Source organism: Tinamus guttatus, unplaced genomic scaffold (genome assembly GCF_059628265.1).
Source record: "Tinamus guttatus ecotype Peru unplaced genomic scaffold, ASM5962826v1 Tinamus_guttatus_pri_ptg000004l, whole genome shotgun sequence".
In the NCBI taxonomy this organism is placed as follows: domain Eukaryota; kingdom Metazoa; phylum Chordata; class Aves; order Tinamiformes; family Tinamidae; genus Tinamus; species Tinamus guttatus.
Window position 1 is genome coordinate 16,518,765 of NW_028288538.1, and position 6,000 is coordinate 16,524,764.

Below are 6,000 nucleotides of genomic sequence, written 5' to 3' on the forward strand. Positions count from 1 at the left end.
AGGCTAAAGCAGTTTTTTTCTGTATGGTTTTTAAAAAAAAAAGTGCTTTCTATACAGAAAGTGTTGTGACACCAATTATGAATGTTGTTCATTTTCAGTAATTTACCTCTGACTTATTTGGTGTCGTAATACTTTGATTTTTATCTCAGGGGCTGTTTGCAAACCAAAACTGACATGTTCTGCGTTTGGCAACGTTTACAGAGTGCTTTGTATTGTTTTTCCTGTCCTATCTGTGTAGTTAAATGTACATTCAATATTAGTCTCCATGAACTTCCCTTTGAAAGAGCCTGTAAGTAGTAGAGTCTATGAAGTGCTTCTTGAAGCAGCAGCGAACGGGGGTATCTGCTCTGTATTTAAAACAAACAACAAAAAAACCTTGCTATTTTCTTACATTTAGCTATGCTAAACTGTACATAAATGTGAGGTAAGACCATAGGAAATTCACTTTATGCATGATAAAATAATGCAGTCGGTATTTCCCTTTGCTTAATATTCATGTAAAGTTAATCTTTTTCTGTTGGTAGAAGAATTTAGTGCAATTTTGTTGTCCCCTGCTGAAACTGAAGAAATCTAATTTCATGTCTTACAGATAAGGTAAAATGCAGATTTCTCTCTCTCGCTCTCTTGTTTTGTCCTGTTTTGCTCCCACCCATGTTCTCCGCAGTATTAAATGGCTGAGTGGCTGCACTTTACCAGTGTGCTAATTTTTGGTCAGTATAGACCTCTTCCTGTGTACAGTCTGGATTTTCAGGCATTGAAAAATGTGCTGTATCTTAGCGTGCAAATCAATTGTATGTTTTACTGGGAACTTTTTTTTTTTAGCTATTCTGCTTTATGCAAGTGGAAGATGATAAATGGTATGTTCAGCCTAGGCATCAGATACTGGGTACTGCAGGCTTTTCTAATATCAATATGATTGTTTTGTGCAGTCTTTGTTGCAGCTTTGCTCAATACTATATAATCTGAACTTTGAAGGACTCTTAACTATACCTCAGTGAACTAGTTACTATTCTAATGTCCATTAGAATGAAAGTCATGCAATTATTATTCATTAAGCAGCCAATGTAATTGCAGTTATTATTCATAAAGCAGCAAATGTATTTCTGTCTTACTTCAAAAATTGTCATAAACTTTTTAGGAAAGACAGACTTTCAGATTTTTTTCGTGGATTTTGATGAAACAGAACTGCTGTTTATGCTGTTGATTTTTATTTTTTATGAAACCTTTCCTTCTGCACCATGTCTGTGCAATGTATCTTGACCAAGTTTTTTTCCTAAATGGTTTAAAGAAAAAAAAAAAAAAAAGAAAAGAAAAAAGCTCTTGGGGCTTCTCAACTGTAGCTTTTAGTCTCTGCTCAGCAAAACATGCACAAAGTGTTTTTGTTGAGTAGATATAGAATATTTGATTTGGTTAGTAATTGTCCTGAAGTTCTATTATTGTTAAAACTTAAACCACTCATGGAGGCTAACACAGCTCATTATGAGGGGGGTGGGAGAGGGTTGTTCTCAAGAATGATGATTAGTTTTTCAGAATTGCAGGATTTTTTTTTTCTGAAGTTTTCCTTGGTAAAATGTATTTCCCATCATAAGCATATTTTCCCTCCTGGTCTGCTAAAGTCGAGTGAATCAAGTCAGTCATTTTTGCAATTGAAAATAGGAGTCTTAAATACACATATTGCATTAAAAATTGTGAATGGATAATGATTTGAAAGCTATGTGAATAACATGTAAAATGCATAAATGTGTTATTTGTGGAAATGCATCTGTTATCTGTATAAATGTAACTGAAATTTTGCAAAGTTACCCTTCCTAAGGGTTAGCTTGTAGACGATAGGTCTTTTTCCGTTCACTGAACTGCTTGTGCCACTCTTGTTCTTATAAATAAAACTTGTATTTCTCCCTGCCACCAAAGCAGGATTTCCATTAATTTTTCTTTCTGGTGAATTTAAGTATTTTAGTGTATTCCTATGGCCTTACAAACATTTTTTTTTTCAAATAAAACTTCAATTACAATTATTTTAATGTTATATAGCTACTAAATTCAGAGTAAAAGTATAGCCCTTGGAAAAAATACTTAATTTTGAAACAGGATGGTTTTACCATGTGTGTTTAAGCACATTTTAGCTCTGCTCTAAAGGTGTAATATGAAAAGCTCCTGCAGGTAGAGTGAACTGGTTATGTCGTTAACTTGTAAACTTAATCGTTAATTGTGTATTGATAATATGCATAGACAAGAATATCCCAAGCTCCCCCAAAACAACAAACTCAGTGGTTTTATTATTCCATGCAAACTTTTTTACAACAATGTGTCTCAAATAAAAGTTACATAATGAAAAGTATTTGGAGTATTTGTATGAAATATTCCATGTATTTTTATACAGTTAACATTTCTAGTACCTCTGTTGTGGAAAGGCATCCAGGTGAATTGCATCAGTAAAGCTTTGCATACCTTCAGTGGCCAGTTACAGCAGTGGTTTTGAAGGGTTTTGTTTATTCCTAAATATGACTTTTTCAGAGTCTTCCTGAAATATTCTGTACTCCTGTAGCGATTACTTAGCCTGCAGCTGAGATCTAAGTATTTTATTCAGATGACCTTAGGCTTTGTAAAGATAGTGAGACACAGTCTCCAGTTTGTCTAAGAATTATCTAGTCACTTAAGTTGTTAGCCCTTCTTTAAAAGAAGAAAAAAAAACCCCAAAGAACAGTGATGGGTAAGATCTTAATGATTTCGAGTAACTGGAGGCCTGAGTATAATGAACTAATACAGCAAATAACTGTTTGCAAAGCCTTCTAGGGGGAGGGATTTGACTGAAATAGTTGTTGGCGGTCACACTAACAGTTGTTGACTTATCAGCTAGTGAGTAGTGAGGTTTGGCGGTAACTGAGATGACCCAGTGTAAAAAGAAAAAAAAAAGAAAAGGAGAGAGAGAAAAAGAAACGAAGGAAAGGCTTGCTCTACTCAAGGCAAAAGCAGCTGAATGCTTGCAATACTGAAATGGATTTGTAGTCTCTTTACCTTAATTAAGAGCAAGCTGGAGCTACATTAGTGTTCTCTACCGCTTGTGTGTGTGTGTGTGTGTGTAGTTTTTCCAGGTTGCTGTTTTAGATCAGTTAACTTGCAGCTCATTGTGATCTGAATTGGTTTTAGGTTTTAGGTAAATTCAGTTTTCAGAGAAGCTAGTGTCATGCATTTGCACTAATAACATCTTAGCTATATTTATATTCCTCATGTATCAAACAGAATATTTATGGTGCTAAAAATGATTTATTAAAGTTCCTTGATCAATGTTTTTGCTGCAGACAAGGTATTATTATAAGAATAGTGCTAGCACATTTGCAGACAAGAAACAAATTACTGTACAGAACCTGTCCAGCTTTTGCAACCTGGCGAATTGCCTTTTTCTTAATTCCTTTCCTTTTCCAGGTTAGTTGACTTAGTGTGTTTTAGGCTTCTTGAGCTATACCAAGGCCACTAATATCATGTAAGATTTCAAAATAATCTATCTGTAGAAACAACTCTAATCTTCAAGAGATACATAAATGAAGTTTTTCCAAGCTTCATAATGCTGGTCTTGCTGTTTAGGGATTTGGAGAAAGGGCAGGCAATGCAAAATTTTATCATCTGCTGAAGAGACGATTTCTTGGTGTTCTAGATGTTGCAGTTTCTTACTGATTTTTTTTTTTTTTCCCTGCTATCTTCAGCAGAGCACATCAGCATTAAGCTTTGGGTCTGGTCAGGTGTTGCATGAATTCCCATGGGCACAAGTTTAGTAAATAATTACTGTTGTTTCAATCTGTGAAATAGTGAGCTGGGCTGCACTCATGTTGCTCACCTGGGGAGCTGGCATGCCCCAAAGGGGCTGCGGGGGGCACATGCAGCTTGTGAACTCCTCTCCTGGGCGCAGTGTGTCACTTCCAAGGTGAAGAAAGGTTTTATGAGCCTCCTTGAGTGTTCAGAAGTTTCCCCCTATTGAGTCTTAAGCAGCTTTTCAGTTCAGGCAGTTCTGAGAGGGCCTTTTGCAATCGCAACTTTTATGAAAAATGGGCAGTGAGCTAGCAAAATACCTCGTACCAGGCAGTGGTCTCTGAGACAGAGTTAGTAAGTTGGGTGAACTTGCCTTTTTTTTTTTTTTTTTTTCTGGAGGACCTCAGTATTGTGGTCGCTAACCCTTCCAACTCGGCCTAACAGGTTAGCAGCAGAGAGGCCACAACCGTGAACCTCCGTCGTGAGCAGAAAGGGACGCTCCAGGCTTCGCGCGCCGCCACGCGCACCGCGCCGGGCGCCTGCAGCGATGTTCGTGCACACAACTTCTTTGGCTGGACTCAGCTGTGAGGGGAAGCTGCCATCTTTACCTAGTCGAGGACTTCCACTTCACTCGTAGTGGGGTCAGAAACCTGGATGTTTAATTATTTTTCAAGGCTGTTTTCTTTTTTTTCTAATTTTTTTTTCAGGCTACAGAGCAACTACCTAACTCTGGTCCCTGTTTCTGATGGAGGATGGAGCTGCTCCAAGGCACCTAAGCACCTTCTAGCCATGGATTTACTGCCCAGCGCTTCTGCACGCTGCTTCCACACAGGCAATGCAACGACTCTGTATGCTTCATTTGTGCTCTGAACCAATAAAAGAGAGGGAGAAAAGGCAGCCATATGTGTCTTAAAGCGTGTTTGTAAGTAGTTTTCCAAAACGGCACTGACAGGAGCACTTGATGTTGTGCCTATCCAGCTGTCGCTGGAGGGACAGAGATGGGGTGTTCTTTAAAAATATTCTTCAAGTTTGGTTTAGCAGAACTGCTCCCTTATGTTTCGGCTCTTGTACCCATTTAAAGGAAAAAATATCAGTGTTCATAGAGCGTGGGGTAAAACTCTAGCTCCATTAAACCCACTCTGCTGCGGTTGTTTCGGGCACGAAAACGCGCCGTTTCCCAGAAAAACAGGGAGCCGCGCGCCGCCTCACGAGGCGCCGAGGGGGACGGGGCGCTGCGGGCCGCCGCGGAGCCTCCCTGCGCGCCCGGCTGCTGGCGCAGGGCGGGGGCGCCTCCTTCGCCGCCATGAGCAGCCGCTGCGGCCGTGAGGGGGCGTCGCGCCTGGCGGCGGTGGCCGTTGGGAGAGCCGTTGGAGCGGCCGTTGGAGCAGCTGCTGGGGGAGCCGTTGGAGCGGCCGTTGGAGCAGCTGCTCCGGGAGCCGTTAACTTCCCGCGCAGCCCCCGCGATGCCGCCGCGGCGGCCCCGGCCCCGGGGCGCTCATGGCGCTCATGTGGGGCTGCTCCTGGCAGCTGGCTCTGGCGGGCAGCAGGAGGTCGCCACTGCCCCTGCTGGCTGGCACTGGGAGAGACCCTGCGCCTTTGAGGGAAGGACCCTGGTCCTTCCTCACACTGCGGTGCCTCATCACGCCATGGCCCTTCTTCACACTATGGTGCCTCCTCGCGAAATGGTGTCTCCTTGTGCCATGGCCCTTCCTCATACCGTGTTCTCCTCACAGGCTTGGCCTGGTTCTGCTTCCGATATTTGCACCTGCTCTTGTTTTATCCATACACATGTTAAAATCTGTTTCAGCTCGCTGTTGCCTCATTTTCAGTGCCTGGCATTTGTTCTCAAGCTCCTCAGGTACCGCAGGAAGCAGGTGTTGCCAGAGGCTGGTTTTGCTCCTCTGTAGCCAGGCTGGTTTGTCCTCTTTCTGCAATAACTAAGTTTATGTGGGTAAGTAGGGTTCTTTAATGTTTTTGAACCGCCCAGTCCACATCAGAAATAAAATTGTTAGTCAAATTATTCTTAAAAAGCAGTTTCTTTCTATGGGAAAAGCAGTCTTCTGTAGAATTTATTTTTGTTGTGGTATCTACTCTCCTACTCCCTAACTGATATATTTGCCTCATGGAGATCCTATCAGAAATTTAAGATAGTAATGGCAAATACAGTATGAATAACAGTTGCCTCTTTTTCGTCTTTGATTCCAGATCCTTCTGCTGCCTGCTCTCATGCTGCTTTCTTCCTCTGTGCGACTTGGT